Genomic DNA, 17588 nt, shown 5'->3' on the forward strand with positions numbered 1-17588 from the left:
GAAGAGCTGAACACAATCAAATCAGAACACAAGTCTGCCCTACTAGAAATTCGATCTACGATGCAACAGCTACAACAAGAAAACGCTCAATTGAGGGAAGAAATAAATACACTAAAATCACAAATGATACTCCACAACCAGGAAACAGAATTAAAAGTACATACAGACAGAGTGTCCATTAACAAGCAACAGACTGGTGAGACTCATCAACTCCCTAAAATGAACATTACAAAGCCCAGCAACAGCCAAGACAACCCCAGTTGTCTAGAAAGCCCAAACACGCCGTTATCAGACCACAAGAAAAGGCAACAAACTCCCGAAATTGTATTAATAATAGACTCAAATGGGAAATACCTCAACACTAAACGGCTCTTCCCAGGAACAAGAGTCTCCAAAATTCACTGTTCCACAATTGAACAGGCAACAGGAGTCATTAACAATCCATTTTTCACTAACCCCAAACACATCATCATACACACCGGCACAAACAACATCCAGGAACAACAGGACACTACCGCGGACAAATTACTGCAACTAACAGAGACCGCACAACAAAAATTCCCACAGTCCAAAGTAATTCTGTCCTCCATTCTTCCAAGGAGAGACATACCAAACAACATAATTGAACAAATCAACACAGAGCTGGCAGACAGAACCAGGTCCAAGACTTCCATTCACCTGGCACAACACCATTCTATAATGCCCCAACACCTCTATGACAACAAACATCTGAACAAACAAGGGGTCAGTCACCTGGCAAGAGAATTCAAAGACATTGTTCTTGAGAGAACTCACAAACCTGAGCACGGCACAACCCATTCTCAGACAGACACAATTAAAACTGCAAGACCCCAAACCTCGCCACTAATACAATACAGCAACAATACACTTAGCCAAAAAACAGGGCCATGAGGATGGCAAGAATGGAGCAAACCACCCGCCCCAAGATGGATGTCAAGATCACTACAGAGAAGAGAAAAGGAGGAGATAAGAACCCTCCTGAGCACATTATGCAATAAACTATGTGACAGCTAATAAAGCAAAAAAAGACAACGACAATCACCCATAACCCGATTTGTCCCAGGAAATTTACCCATTACAAGGTATATAAATACACAAACAATAAATGACATCATTAGTAATCAGTAGCTGGAACATTCAGGGTCTGAATGCGTCAGCCTTCGGATCCAAAGTAAATGATCCAGATTTCAAGCAAAGACTATGTGAGACAGACATACAAATCCTCCTGGAAACATGGAGCCGGGCACAGGATGAACCATCAGTACCTACTGGCTATAGGGAATTCTCTGTCCCCGCACAGAAAGATAAGAACATCAAACAGGGTCGCTGTTCAGGAGGAATACTTGTCTGGTATAAGGAGGAGCTGCATGGGAACATCAGTGCAATTAAAAAAGGTGAGAGCCACATCTGGCTAAGAATAAGCAGCTCCATTCTTACCTCTCAGTCAGACATCTACCTGTGTGCAGCATATATTGCCCCATATTGTCCCCATATTTCACACCAGACACCTATGAGGTACTGTAGAACAAAAAGACATTATCAAAAGACTAAATGATATGGAGGAAAAATTTAAGGACTTCCAGAACCCCCTCGATGTACCGGTTACACCCCAAGAAATTAGGGAGAAAATCCAAAACCTGCAAACCAAAAAATCCAGCGGGATGGATGCAATCCTGCCAGAGATGATTAAACACGGCTCCTCAGATGTACACGCTGCAATATGCAAAGTGTTCAATCTGGTCCTGAGTGCTGGTTACTACCCTAAATTATGGAACCAAGGCCTCATAACTCCCATCCATAAGAGTGGAGACCAGTACGATCCAGCCAACTACAGAGGGATATGTGTCAGCAGCACACTAGGAAAACTATTCAACAGTATCCTCAACAAACGGATCCTCAACTTCCTCACACAACACAATGTCCTCAGCAGAAGTCAGGCAGGGTTCATGCCAAACCATCGCACTACAGACCACATCTACACCCTGCACAGCCTCATCAAGAACCATGTCCACAATACAAAACAGGGAAAGATATTTGCCTGCTTTGTGGACTTCAAGAAGGCATTTGACTCCGTGTGGCACCCAGGCCTGTTCCTCAAACTACTGGAGAGTGGAATAGGAGGGAAAACATACGATGTTATTAAGAGTTCATACACTGAGAACAGCTGCAGCGTAAAGGTGAATGGGAAAAGAACCAAACATTTCCGGCAGGCCCGAGGAGTTAGACAGGGCTGCAGCCTAAGTCCAACCCTCTTCAACATCTACATCAATGAACTGGCTGCAGCTCTAGAGTCCTCCCAGCACCAGGACTGAGTCTACACGACACCAAGGTGAAGTTCCAATGAACTGGCTGCAGCCCTAGAGTCTTCCCAGCACCAGGACTGAGTCTACACGACACCAAGGTGAAGTTCCAATGAACTGGCTGCAGCTCTAGAGTCTTCCCAGCACCAGGACTGAGTCTACACGACACCAAGGTGAAGTTCCAATGAACTGGCTGCAGCTCTAGAGTCTTCCCAGCACCAGGACTGAGTCTACACGACACCAAGGTGAAGTTCCAATGAACTGGCTGCAGCTCTAGAGTCTTCCCAGCACCAGGACTGAGTCTACACGACACCAAGGTGAAGTTCCTGCTGTATGCGGATGACCTCTTACTTCTGTCACCAACAGAGAAAGGCCTACAAGACAGCCTGGAAGTGCTAGAAAAATACAGTGCCACATGGGCACTACCAATCAACTCAAGCAAAACAAAAATCATGGTGTTCCAAAAGAAAAATACAAAACAAACAAAGAGCCCTCCCTTTAAATTAAACAATTGCACTGTTGATGAAACTAACAGCTACACGTACCTCGGCCTAGAAATGAACAAATCAGGAAGTTTCAAGCCAGCCATAGAGGCACTAAAAGACAAGGCACGCAGAGCCTACTATGCCATCAGGAGACAGCTGTACCACCTAAAACCACCAGTGAGAGTCTGGCTCAGAATATTTGATAGCGTCATCACCCCAATTCTTCTTTATGGCAGTGAAGTTTGGGGTCCTGTCACCTACCCAGACCAATCCAAATGGGACCCCAGCCCAACAGAAACATTCCATCTGGAATTCTGCAAACATCTCCTCCAAGTCCATCGGAGCACCTCCAACCGTGCTTGCCGACCCGAGTTGGGCAGATTTCCTTTACTTCTCACAGTACAGAAGAGGGCTCTATCATATTGGGACCACCTACAAAACAGCAGTCCCAACTCATACCACCATAAAGCCTTACTGAACAGTAAGGACCAGTCCAAACCATGTGCCCTGCAACAACTCATCACCTTATCTATTCCAAACTATCAACAAGGTGGTCTGACAAAATCTCAAATAAAAAACATAATGAATGACTACAAAGAAAAATATGTTGGGGAATGGAGAAACAAAATAACAAACTCCAAAAAACTAACTGTTTACCAGTCATTACAGAGAGAATACAAACTGGCCCCATACCTGGAGGTGCTACAAGACCCCAAAGACAGACAGACCATGAGCCTGTACAGACTGAGCGCCCACAGCCTGGAAATCCAGCTAGGATGGCACAGACAGACCTACAAGCCCCGGGAGAGTAGACTGTGCCAGCAATGTGACCAGGGGGTCCTGGAGGATGAGGACCACTTCCTGCTACATTGCCCAAAGTACTCATCAGTGAGGGACACTCACTTCCACAGACTCTCAACAGAGAGAGAGAGAGAGAGAGAGAGAGAGAGAGAGAGAGAGAGAGAGAGAGATATGAAGGTGGTGAGAGAGAACAGGGTGAAAGAGAGAGGATGAGGGGGTGCAGCACAGCATAGTACATTACAGGGGGGATAGCATAGTACATTGCAGATACAGCACATTTAATGGTGGGCAAAGCACAGCAAATTACATGGTTGGCACTGCCCAATACAGCACATTAGGCACAGTACATTATATGGTGGGCACAGCACATGACATGGTTGGTACAACACAGCACATTGCACGGTGGGCACAGCACATTAAATGGTGGACACCGCATATGACATGGTGAGCCCTGCACAACACAGCACATGACATGGTGGGCACAGCTGAGCACATTACATAGTGAGCACTGCACATTACAAGTGGGCACTGCACAGCCCATTATATGGTGGGCACAGCATATTATATGTTGAGTACTGCACATGGCATAGTGGGCACTGTATGACACCGTGGGCACAGCACATTAAATGGTGGAAACCGCACATGACATTCCATTGGGCACATTGGTGGGCACTGCATGAAACAGCACAGGCAATTACATTGTGAGCACAGCATATTAAATAGTGGACACCACACATGACATGGTGAGCCCTGCACAGCACATTCCATTGTGGGCACTGCACGACACATGCCATGGTGAGTAGAGCACTTTACATGGTAGGCACTGCATGGTGCAGCACATGACATGGTGGGCACTGCACAGCAATTTACATGGTGGGCACTGCATGACACAGCACATGACATGGTGGGCACTGCATGGCATAGCACATTTCATGGTGGGCAATGCAACTGCACATTACATGTTAGGACTGGCATATTACATGGTGGGCACTGCTGAACAGCACAGCACATTACACAGTGGGCACAACACACTACATGCTGAGCACAACACATGGCAGGGTGGGCACAGAACAGCACATGACATGGTCAGAACTGCACATGACATGGTGGGTAGTGCAAGGAGCAGCACATTACATGTTGGGCACCGCACATTACATGGCGGGATCACTGCATGCAGCAAATTATATAGCGGGCATTGCAAGGCACAGCATATGACATGGTGGGCACTGCATGGCACAGTACATGACATGGTGGGCACTGCACATTACATGGTGGGTACTGCAAGGCACAGCATGAAATAGTGGACACTGCACATCACATGAAGAGCAATGCAACGCACAGCACATTACATGGAGGGCACTGCACATTACATGGAGGGCACTGCAATGCACAGCAAATGACATACTGGGCACAGCATATTACATGGGGCACTGCAATGCACATGACATGGTGGGCACAGTACGACATGGTGGGCACTGCAATGCACAGCACGACATGGTGGGCACTGGACACAAGAGAGCACACTACATGGGGGCACTGGGTACAAGAGAGCACATTACAGGGGGAAGCAGAAGTGTGTTCCCTAGCACAATAATTACATAACACCTCCCTGACAAATTGACTAACCTTATGTCAGCAGCATGGGAGATGTCCTTCCTCCCGGGCTCCTGCTGTGAGGAGAACATCAGCGCCCCTCCCCCACACAGCTCCCAGACACAGAGGATGTGTGTGAGTGGAACAGATCTTGTGATAGGAGTCAGACATCTGCAGAGACTGACACTTGTCTCCTCCATGTGTGCCGGGCACAGAGGGCTCCTCTTCCTTCAAGAAGGCTACAGATATTGATAAACCACTGGCATGGGCCTATATTGAGGGAGAGGCCTGGAGCTTCAGCTCCACAAGCCCCTATGTTAATCCGGCCCTGGACATATCGAGTACACAGAGACACAGCGGGTACACAGAGACACAGCGGGTACACAGAGACACAGCGGGTACACAGCGGGTACACAGAGACACACCGGGTACACAGAGACACACCGGGTACACAGAGACACAGCGGGTACACAGCGGGTACACAGAGACACACCGGGTACACAGAGACACAGCGGGTACACAGCGGGTACACAGAGACACACCGGGTACACAGAGACACAGCGGGTATACTGAGACACGCCGGGTACACAGACACACCGGGTACACGGAGACACACCGGGTACACGGAGAGGATCACATAAATCAAAGAAAAGTACCCAGAGCACCAGCTGCAAGAAGAGAAATGAATAATGGCCCACCTACATATACTTCAATAGATAGTGACTGTACCTACCTAAATTAATAACGTGACCATTGGGGGATGGGCTGGTAATATAAAAATGCTCAGAAATGGTCTCCATCCAATCACTCCTCACTATGTTAGGTATGAGCAGGCTGGGGATTGGATAGAAGGGTGGTGGCCGCAGAGCGGGGAGGTAAGTGGCAGCAAGTGAAGAGTCACCAGAACTTCTCTGCAGAGCACAGAATACGCAGCCCAGGAATGGAAACAGATCAGATTTATGGGAAATCACCAGTCTTCATTGTGGGACACAACATATATATATATATATACACACACACAACAAACTGACCTGCTGAACTCCTGTGTGGCCCCTGGCATTCTCTGCTACACATGGGGGAGGGGCGGATTTCTTTGTGTAGTGAATGCAGCCAGCAGGATCCAGGAGGAGAGAGCAGAGAGTGGAATCACAGGGCACCTCTAAAGGGCTCTGCAATCACTTGTGCTGCCAAAGGGACTGGACTGGAGCCTCCAGTCTGGGGGTGTGAAGGAAGCACAGCCTGATGTGATCTAGACTGGCTGCCATGTGACCCCTCCCCCTCTCACATGTAAACCCCGCCTCCAGGTCTGTGTGTGTGTCAGGTAGGTAGGGCAGTGTGCGTGTGTAATGATCAGGTAGGTCAGTATATGTGTCATCTAGGTAGGTCAGTGTGTGTGTTTGTGTCAGGTAGGTAGGTCAGTGTGTGTGTGTAATGGTCAAGTAGGTCAGTGTGTGTCGGGTAGGTGGGTCAGTGTATTGTCAGGTCAGTGTGTGTTTGATGATCAGGTAGGTGTGTGTGTGTGTGTCAGGCAGGTAGGTCAGTGTGTGTAATGGTCAAGTAGGTCAGTGTGTGTGTGTGTCAGATGGGTCCGTATATGTGTCAGGTAGGTAGGTCAATGTGTGTGTAATGGTCAGGTAGGTCAGTGTATGTGTAATGGTCAGGTATGTGTGCTTGTGTCAGGTAGGTGGGTCAGTGTGCATGTGTAATGATCAGGTAGGTCAGTATATGTGTCAGGTAGGTAGGTCAGTGTGTGTGTGTGTAATGGTCAGGTAGGTCAGTGTGTGTATCAGGTAGGTGGGCCAGTGTATGTGTAATGGTCAGGTAGGTCAGTGTATGTGCCGGGTAGGTAGGTCAGTGTGTGTATGTATGTGTCAGGTAGGTAAGTCAGTGTTTGTGTCAGGTAGGTAGGTTTGTGTGTGTAATGCTCAGGTAGGTCCGTGTATGTGTCAGGTAGGTGGGGCAGTGTGTGTGTAATGGTCAGGTGGGTGACATATTGCAAAGGGGGTGGAGTCATGGGCAGAGCCAATGGGGGTGTGAATAATTCTTGCAGCAGCCCTTCCCCCCTCTATGTCTCTGAGGACTTTGTGAGGAACATGTAAGATGGAAGGTCGGATCTGTAAAGTGAATGATTTGGATCTCCTCAGTGGAATGAAATGATTCAATGAATGGATTCTTCGGATCTTCGGGTCACTCGCTGAGTCTCCTGACAAGCAGAGAACTGAAGCTCTGATTCTACATATTAAATGATTGGAATCAGAAGAGTCACACAGGAGGTTGGCAGCTCCTCCTCCAGACATTTACTTTGATGTAGTTGATTGGTGCAGAGCACAAGTCTATTGGTGTCAGATGAGCTCGGTGTCATGAATTTTGGTGACACACAAACAGCTGTGTCAGGCTGGGATCACACTTGTGTGATGCGGGAATCCTGCGATTCCACTGCGTGTTCCTGCATCGCACCCGACTCACACAACAGTTCACAACGACACATGAGAACTGCTGGGGAGTGTCATACAATGTTAGCGACACCCCCATTTCAGCTCGCATGTCGCACTGCCAAGTGTCAGTTTGGACATGAATCGGATCACATGGGTGTCATGCGATGCGATTCTGGTGCGGACCAAAAAAAGGGTCCTGTGCGAGTTTAGTGCGAATGCGATACGATTTCAGTCATACTATCTGTATGGAGGAAATCGCATTGCACGGACCGGCCCTGAGCCGAGGTTTCCACACATTTGATGGATAGCAATGTTACCTGTGAAGTTGGCCAATCAGAATGCAGGTCACATGCACACAAACCCCGCTTTTCATTTAGGCTCCGCCTCCACTTGTGACACTTGTCCTGCGACTTGGGACTGCAAAGTCACATGACAGGAAGTACCCGATGATTTCCAATGAGTACCGTTCATATCTGTGCCACTTCAAGTCACAGCCACTTCAGAGTAGTCCCTGCACTACTTTGGTCCCATTTAATGTGACTTGAGGTCCATAAACCTCCAGAATACACAGGCGTGGCTTCAAGTCGCCAAAGAATCAATGCAACTTTCACACTAACGCAGCCTGAAAGTCGCACAATTCTGCCGCAATTTTGATGCGACTTTAAAGCAACGCCTGTGTATTCCGGAGGTCTGTGGAGCTCAAGTTGCATCAAAGTGGCACCAAAGTAGTGCAGGGAGGACTATGAAGTCGCACAGATATGAATAATACTCATTGGAAATCATAGAGTACAAAGTCACAGGACAAGTCGCACAAGTGGAGGCGGAGCCTAAATGAAAAGCGGGTTTTTGTGCATGTGACCTGCATTCTGATGGGCCAACTTCACAGGTAACATTGCTATCCATCAGATTTGCCCGTAGTCTTTACAGCGCATGCGCAGGAATGATGATCAGATTTTACTATCATGGGGAAGTACTCCTGGTAGTAAAATCCAATCACTAAGGATATTTTCACACTTGTGCGACTTGAAAGTCAAGTGCTTTTGCCATGATTTTTTTCCACGACTTGAAGCGATGTCTGTGTAATCTGGAGGTCTCTGCCACAAGTCGCATCAAAGTCGCACAAAAGTAGTACAAAAATGACGTTGAAGTGGCACAGATATGAAGTGAACTGGTTGGAAATCATGGGGTGTGACTTGTCATGTGACTTGTCATGTGACTTTGCAGTCTCAAGTCGCAGGACAAGTGGCGCGAGTGTGAAAGGGCCTCAGGCTGTCCGTACCACCTGATCACTGCTGCCACCTCATTGGTTTAGTGTTTTGTTCTACTGGTGGGACTCGCGGTTCTTCCAGTGTACGGCCTTCTAAAAACTCCAATCATTCTTTATCTCGGTGTACTGAGAACTCCGGACTCTTGTTTTAAGTTTGTATCCAGTTCCTGAGTGTCGTTGTGCTTTGAGTCAGCTGATTGGTTGCAGGGAGGGGCGGAGCTCTCTCTAGGATCATATTACCAGGCCTGCTCTGCTATGTACTGAGGTCATAGTGAAATGTTTCAAACGAATCAGATCTCTCAGAGGAATTGATTCATCCAGTTCACTGAAAAGAACCGATTCATTCATGAACTGGACATCACTAGAGGAGAGCCCCGGAGGTGATGGTCCATGAAGCAGAGGTAAGGAGGGTGTATTCTCTGTATCTACAGTGAGCTGTGTGGGGGGGATGAGTAGTGCAGTAAATAGGAGTCAGCTAGGTGGGTCAGTGTATGTGTAATGGTCAGGTAGGTCAGTGTATATGCCAGGTAGGTAGGTCAGTGTGTGTAATGGTCAGTGTATATGCCAGGTAGGTAGGTCAGTGTGTTTAATGGTCAGTTTATATGTCAGGTAGGTAGGTCGGTGTGTGTAATGGTCAGGTGGGTCAGTGTGTGTAATGGTCAGTGTATACTGTATGTCAGGTAGGTAGGTCAGTGTGTGTTATGGTCAGGTAGGTCAATATATGTGTCAGGTAGGTAGGTCGGTGTGTGTAATGGTCAGGTAGGTCAGTATATGTGTCAGGTAGGTAGGTCGGTGTGTGTAATGGTCAGATAGTAAAATGGTAAGTTGTATTCCTGCTCTATCACTGGCAGTTTAATAAATACCAAGTGCTGCTGCGACCACCGAAACGGATCTCACCGAATCCACTAAATATAAAATAAAAAGTATGTTGGTGTCGCGCTGCTCTTACATTAACCGCTTTACAACCGGCCCATAGCCAAATGACGGCTTCAGGGCGGTTGTTTAACTCTGGGAGGACGTCATATGACGTCCTCCCAGAATTCCGCTCTCGCGCGCCCCCTGGGGCGCGCACTCGAGAGCATCCGTGACCATCACGGATCACGGTAAACGGCCGCTCATCGCGGCTGTTCACTACGTGATCGCTCCGTCAAATGACGGAGTGATCACTTGTAAACAAACCGGCGTCATATGACGCCGGTTCCTCCCTCCCCCTCTCTGTACCGATCGGAACAGCGGAGGGGGAAGAGATCGGTGTCAGAAGCGATGTGGGCTGCATCTGCAGTGCCCACATCGCTGCTCACCGAAAATTAACCCCTGAATTCCCTGCCAATACTCTGCAATGCCCATGCAACACTCTGCAATGCCCTGCAACACTCTGCAATGCCCATGCAACACTCTGCAATGCCCATGCAACACTCTGCAATGCCCTGCAACACTCTGCAATGCCCATGCAACACTCTGCAATGCCCTGCAACACCTTGCAACACTCTGCAACACCTTGCAACACTCTGCAATGCCCTGCAACACTCTGCAATGCCCATGCAACACTCTGCAATGCCCATGCAACACTCTGCAATGCCCATGCAACACTCTGCAATGCCCTGCAACACCTTGCAACACTCTGCAATGCCCTGCAACACTCTGCAATGCTCTGCAACACCCGCCAATACCCTGTAACGCTCTGCAATTCTCTGCAACACCCGCCAATACCCTGCAACGCTCTGCAATGCTCTGCAACACCCGCCAATACCCTGCAATGCAATACTCTGCAACGCCATACTCTGAGATACCCAGCCATACTCTGAGATACCAGCCATAGTCAGTGATACCCTGCAATACCCAGCCATAGACACCCCCCCTCCCTCCGCCCTCCGGTGCTTCTACCGACTCGCCAATACGATTAAAGCCAGAATCTTTTTTTTTTTTTTTTTCTTTCAGGCTTCTCCAGCTTAGAGGTGAGATGCAGGGTCTTATTGACCCCATATCTCACTGTAAAGAGGACCTGTCATGCCATATTCCTATTACAAGGGATGTTTACATCCCTTGTAATAGGAATAAAAGTGATCAAAAAATTTATTTTTGGGGAAAAAAATGTCAAACTAAAATAAATAAAGTAAAATGAACAATATATTTTTTTTAAAGCGTCCCTGTCCCCATGTGCTTGTATGCAGAAGCGAACGCATATGTAAGTCCGCCCACATATGAAAACGGTGTTCAAACCACACATGTGAGGTATCACTGCGAACGTTAGAGCGAGAGCAATAATTCTAGCCCTAGACCTCCTCTGTAACTCAAAACATATAACCAGTAAAAAAAATTAAATTGTCGCCTATGGGGATTTTTAAGTAGCGACGTTTGGCGCCATTCCACGAGCGTGTGCAATTTTGAAGAATGACATGTTAGGTATCTATTTACCGTATATACTCGAGTATAGGTCGATCCGAATATAAGTCGAGGCCCCTAATTTACCACAAAAAAAGGGAAAACTTATTGACTCGTGTATAAGCCGAGGGTGAGACATGCCTGTCCATCCCTGTGTCCATCCCTGTGTCCATCCCTGTGTCCATCCCTGTGTCCATCACTGTGTCCATCCCTGTGTCCATCACTGTGTCCATCCCTGTGTCCAGCCTACCTGTGTCCTGTGCCTCTTTGTCCTTCTGCAGCCTGTGTCCTTCTGCAGCGATCTGCATGTAAAAACATACGGCGGCCATGCCAGGATCGCCGCACCTCTTCTCCTCGTCTGTGACAGACGGCGGCCATTCCACTGTTCAAAAGCCGTGCCTCCGTCTGTGATAGGCGCAACACTCAATTTCCCAGCAGTCAGTGTTCCGCCTATCACGGACATCCTCTCGTCCGTAGTATGAGAATGAGCGGATGTCCGTGATAGGCGGACCACTGACTGCTGGGAAATTGAGTGTTCCGCCTATCACAGACAGGGAGGCGCGGCTTTTGAATAGTGGAATGGCCGCCGTCTGTCTGCACGACATGCTGATCGGGTAGGCAGGCGGCGGTGACTCGAGTATAAGCCGAGGGGGGCACTTTCAGCCTAAAAAAAGGGGCTGAAAATCTCGGCTTATACTCGAGTATATACGGTACTTAGCGTAACTTCATCTTTCACATTATGCAAAAATTGGGCTAACTTTACTGTGTTTTTTTTTTAAGCACAAAACATTCAAAAAATTGCTGCGCAAATACCGTGCGAGATAAAAAGTTGCAACGACCACCATTGTATTCTCCAGGGTTTTTTCTAAAAAAAAACATATATAATGTTTTGGGATTCTATGTAATTTTCTAGCAAATAAATGATGATTTTTACATGTAGGAGAGAAATGTCAGAATTGTCCTGGGTGCTCCAGAACGCCTGATGGCGCTCCCTGCATGTTGGGCCTCTGTATGTGGCCACGCTGTGTAAAAGTCTCACACATGTGGTATCGCCGTACTCGGGAGTAATAGCAGAATGTGTTTTGGGGTGTGATTTGTGGTATGCATATGCTGTGTGTGAGAAATAAACTGATAATATGACAATTTTGTGAAAAAAAAAAGTTAAAAAAAATCTTGAATTTGCAAAGAATTGTGGGAAAAAATTACAACTTCAAAAAACTCATCATGCCTCTTACTAAATACATTGGAATTTCTTCTTACCAAAAAGGGGTCATTTGGGGGGTATTTGTACTTTTCTGGCATGTTAGGGTCTCAAGAATTGAAATAGGCCGTCAGTCCTTCAGGTGTGATCAATTTTCAGATATTGGCACCACAGCTTGTGGACTCTATAACTTTCACAAAGACCAAATAATATCCACCAATTTGTATTTATTTTTACCAAAGATATGTAGTGGTATAAATTTTGGCCAAAATTTATGAAGAAAAATTACTAATCTGCTAAATTTTATAACAGAAACAAAGAAAAATTCATTTTTTTACAGAATTTTCTGTATTTTTTCTTTTATAGCACAAAAAATAAAAAACCCAGCGGTGATTAAATACCACCAAAAGAAAGGTCTATTTGTGTGAAAAAAAGGACAAAAATTTCATATAGGTCCAGTGTTGCATGACTGAGTAATTGTCATTCAAAATGTTAGAGCACCGAAAGCTGAAAATTGGTCTGGTTATTAAGGGTGTTTAAATGCCTGGTGGTGAAGTGGTTAAAGAAAGAAAGAAAGTTCCATTTGTGTGAAGAAAATGATAACAATTTCATGTGAGTACAGTGCAGCACGACCGCACAATTGTCAAAGTGTGACAGCGCTGAAAGCTGAAAATTGGCCTGGGCAGCAGGGGGTTTAAATGCCCAGTAAGCAAGACAACACAATGGTATAAATGAGGTTTATTGAAATACACAAACTTTTTTTTTTTTGCATATGGATTTGTACAAAAAAAAGTTGTGATAGTAATAAGAGGGCGAGGTTATTCTTCTGCTCTGTACACGTCCCTCTCGGAGAGCTCGGAAAACACGTGATTTCCTGCTATGGGGGATGGGGTGATATATACAAGAGACTGTATAAGGAAGTGAAACATTGCGAGATCCGTCTGAGCGTGTCACAGAGGTAAGAATTTCTTGTATCTCCTACACCACAATACAAATATGTATTCCAGAAAGGTTATCAATCAGCAGATAAAGATACTCCAAACACCTGGTGGGCGCTCCAATCATCCCGGCACCATGGTTGTTATGGTATCAGGATGATTGAAGCACATTATTTCCTTCTTTTCTTTTTTAACCACTTTCAGACCGGACCATTTTGCTGGTCAATGACCAGAGGTCTTTTTACAATTTGGCACTGCGCTGCTTTAACTGGTAATTGCGCGGTCATGCAATGTTGTACCCAAACAAAATTTGCGTCCTTTTTTTCCCACAAATAGAGCTTTCTTTTAAAGGTATTTGACTGACTCTGCGATTTTTTTTATTTTTTGCGATATAAACGTAAAAAGACCGCAAATTTTGAAAAAAAATGATATTTTCTACTTTTTGTTATTAGAAAAATCCAATAAACTCAATTTTAGTCATACATTTAGGCCAAAATGTATTCAGCCACATGTCTTTGGTAAAAAAAAAGTCAATAATTGTATATTTATTGGTTTGCGCAAAAGTTGTCACATCTACAATCTAAGGTACGTTTTCTGGAATTTACGCAGCTTTTAGTTTATGACGGCCTATCTCATTTCTTGAGGTGCTAAAATGGCAGGGCAGTACAAAACCCCCCCAAATGACCCCATTTTGGAAAGTAGACACCCTAAGGAAATTGATAAGAGGCATGTTGAGCCCATCCAGATGACGTCGTGCTGACGAAACGCGTAGGGCGTGGCCTAGGACGTGCACCTTACATTGGCATACAGATTACAACGCCGGCGCAGCTATTTGAAAGGCGAATTGTCTCTTTGGAGATTGTGAGTAATTTGGTTTTTAAACAAATAAACTGTTTAAAAAAATAGTGTTGCACTATGGATGTATTTCTGTTTCCTCTCCTATGCACTTGCTAAACGGACTATTTGATGAAGTAAAAGGGCGAACATTCCCCCAGCACAGCAGGAACAGAGTCCAAAGGAAAGCTGCACAGTGGCTCATACTGTGACTGCTCGGCTAACCCTTTGAGGGTTCTTTGTCTGGTGAGCGCAATCATTCTCCTGACACTGAGTGGCGCACCGGAGAGGAATGTTCCTTAACCCTTTCTGCACTAGTCACCTTACTCTATCCTTTGTTACTTGAAGAGATCTTATGCGTTTTTCCAGCAATTTGAGTGATGCGATTCTAAAAAATTTGTTTGGGCATTGAAAGAATTCCCTTTGACATACTTTTTCTTGTTATTTTTATGATCATTTTGGACTATCACTCTTGGGACTTATAGTACAGAACACTGTTTATGGATTTTTATTATTGATGATTGTGGGTTGTATATGATCCTTCACATGTAACACATATGCATTAATATTTTTGTATGATTTTCACATTTTATACCTTTTGCATGATTTTCACTTTTTATAGCACATGTGCACTTTTGAGTTGCACGCCAACGGGCATTTTTCAACATACATTTTTTTCTTTATTTTTCTTTATTTTAACCGTCATTTATTTATTTATATTAACACGCATTTATCAGGGGCATACATATGGTATTTGGTAGATACCACTAATATTACATATTAGTTCACATTATTTATTTATTTTATTTTTAAGGCCGCTTATTAATAATATTGATTAGAATACTGCACATTTAAATTTTTCGGCACCAAGGTGAACGTTAGGTAAGGTTTTAGCGCCAAAGCTTATATTTCTTATTGTACATGTTGAGCCCATTGAATATTTTTTTTTTTGCCTCAAGCGATTGAATAATGACAACATTTTTTTTTTTTTTTTTTTTACACAAGGTTGTCACTAAATGATATATTGCTCACACATGCCATGGTTATATGTGGAATTGTACCCCAAAATACATTCTGCTGCTTCTCCTGAGTACGGGGATACCACATGTGGTCGACTTTTTGGAAGCTTAGCCGCGTACGGGGCCCCGAAAACCAAGCACCGCCTTCAGGATTTCTAAGGGTGTAAATTTTTGATTTTACTCCTCACTACCTATCGCAGTTTTGAAGGCCATAAAATGCCAAGATGGCACAAACCCCCCCCAATGACCCCATTTTGGAAAGTAGACACCCCTAAATTTAGGGGTACACTAGTGAGACTCACAGGTAAAAAAGCACCTAGGCTGTCAGCGACTGTATCAAAACGCTACAAAAAAAAATCAGGATCAGGCCTGACTCTGCGAACACTGCAGTTATGTGTGTTGTGTTTTGTAAGTGACAGTGATCGATCGATACTGCACTTGGGTGGGCTGATCTGGGCTTGGCGGAGGGGCTAAACGCAGGTGCTAGCAGGTATCTGGGCTGATCCCGCTAACAATGCGTTTTGGGAAACCTAAACTGCTGGCGACGCTAATATAGATCTGATCAGATACTATATTACTAAGGGAGGTGTATGCTTTGCACATGGGTGTTAGCGGTACTGGCACTAACCTGACGCTGCCTGGGGCGACGCAGACCTTATCTGACCCTCAAACTTATATCACCCACCGGGTGATCAGGGGGTTAAACCTTTATTAGGTAATAAATGGCGGGTGCCCTGAAACTTAAAAAAATAACTAACCAACCAGCGTCACCTGTAACAGTTATATGGTGATCACTGGTGAAAGGGTTAACTAGGGGGCAATCAGGGGGCTTTATGCGGTAGTATATGGGGGTCCCTGGCGCTATAAAAAGCTGTGGCGAACCTAAATACCTACCTGCCTAACTAGCGTCACCTGTGACACTAACACAGCAATCAGAAAAACAAACGCTTATTAGGCTGGGTTCACACTGGAGCGATGCGGGAACGCCACGAATCCGCGGCGGGTTCCCGTATCACACTGCCCTATGCAAACTGCTGGGAGTGTCAGTGAAATGTTAATGACACCCTCAGATCAGTTCGCATATCGCAGTGCGATCTGCAAACTCGGACAGGAATCGGATCGCATGGTGTGAACACCCATGCGATCTGATTCTGCTGCGGACCAAAAAAAGGGTCCCGTGCGAGTTTGCGGCGGGTGCGACGCAAATTCAGCCATACTATCTGTATGGCTGAACTCGAATTGCACAGAGATCGGATGTGATTTGCACTGCAGTGCGGTGCAAATCACATCCGTTCTCATAAACCGCTGCAATGTGAACCCAGCCTTAGTGACACTGGTGACGAGGGGTGATCACGGGGTTAAACCTTTATTGGGGGGGTTAGGGGGGTACCTTAGAACTAAAGGGGGCTAACCCTAACTGCCCTAACAGTTATTACAGTCATAAATGACACCAATGCAAAAAAAAAAAATGCAATTGTGTCACTGTGATTGGGGGTGCAGGGGTGATTGGGGGGGTGATCGGGGGGTGAAGGGGGGGTGAGAGTGTGCCTGGCATGTTCTACTGTACGTGTGGTGTGTTGGTGCAACTCACCGATCCTCTCTCCTCTGTGCCGGAACGAAAAATACCGACACGGAGGAGAGATTACCTCACTTCCTCTGCCTGTGTTTACATTACAGGAGAGGAAGTGATGTCACGCTTCACTTCTATTCGTCAGGAGCGATCGCGAGGGGGTGGCCATGAACGAATGGCCGCCCCCTCATCCCGGATCGCTCCTGAACGGATACCGACCGCCGCTGGCACCGGGGGGGACTGATCGGGCCCCCCACCCGCGGGAAGGCAGGGACGTACATGTACGCCCATATGCCTGCCCGTGCCATTCTGTCGACGTACATCGTCGTGCGGCGGTCAGCAAGTGGTTAAGGTTAAACCTCTTTTCTTCTAATTTTAATGAGTAGCCACGTATCTTATTATCCAGAAATATCCAGCAAAATCCAGATACACCACGTCTATGGGCCTTCCTTTATCTAGCTGGCAACTCACCACCTCATAGAAGGTTAATAGTTTGGTTTGGCAAGAACGATTCTTCATGAATCCATGCTGATTACTGCTAATGATACCGTTCTCTTTACTAAAATCTTGTATATAGTCCCTTATCATCCCCTCCAAGAGCTTACATACTATTTCTGTAATTCCAGGGATGTATTTTGGGCCCTTTTTTTAAATATTGGTGCTACATTGGCTTTTCTCCAATCAGCTGGTACCATTCCAGTCAGTAGACTGTCAGTAAAAATTAGGAACAATGGTCTGGCAA

The 17588-nt window shown here is 45.9% G+C and overlaps 2 protein-coding genes across 3 annotated transcripts in view; one reads left to right on the forward strand and one right to left on the reverse strand.

Annotated features, from left to right (window-relative positions):
- LOC143986539 (NACHT, LRR and PYD domains-containing protein 3-like) overlaps window positions 1-17588 on the reverse strand; it is a 535368-nt gene that overhangs the window by 9761 nt on the left and 508019 nt on the right. The window lies entirely within an intron of this gene.
- Window positions 13352-17588, forward strand: part of LOC143986537 (NACHT, LRR and PYD domains-containing protein 3-like) — a 177532-nt gene continuing 173295 nt past the window's right edge. For both annotated transcript variants that reach the window (XM_077484900.1, XM_077484905.1), the window contains exon 1: window positions 13352-13443. The gene's annotated coding sequence lies outside the window, so the exon portion shown is untranslated. The remainder of the gene's footprint in view (window positions 13444-17588) is intronic.

This window comes from Lithobates pipiens, unplaced genomic scaffold (assembly GCF_037356315.1).
Source record: "Lithobates pipiens isolate NorthernLeopardFrog02 unplaced genomic scaffold, aLitPip1_a1.2 Scaffold_167, whole genome shotgun sequence".
Lineage (NCBI taxonomy): Eukaryota > Metazoa > Chordata > Amphibia > Anura > Ranidae > Lithobates > Lithobates pipiens.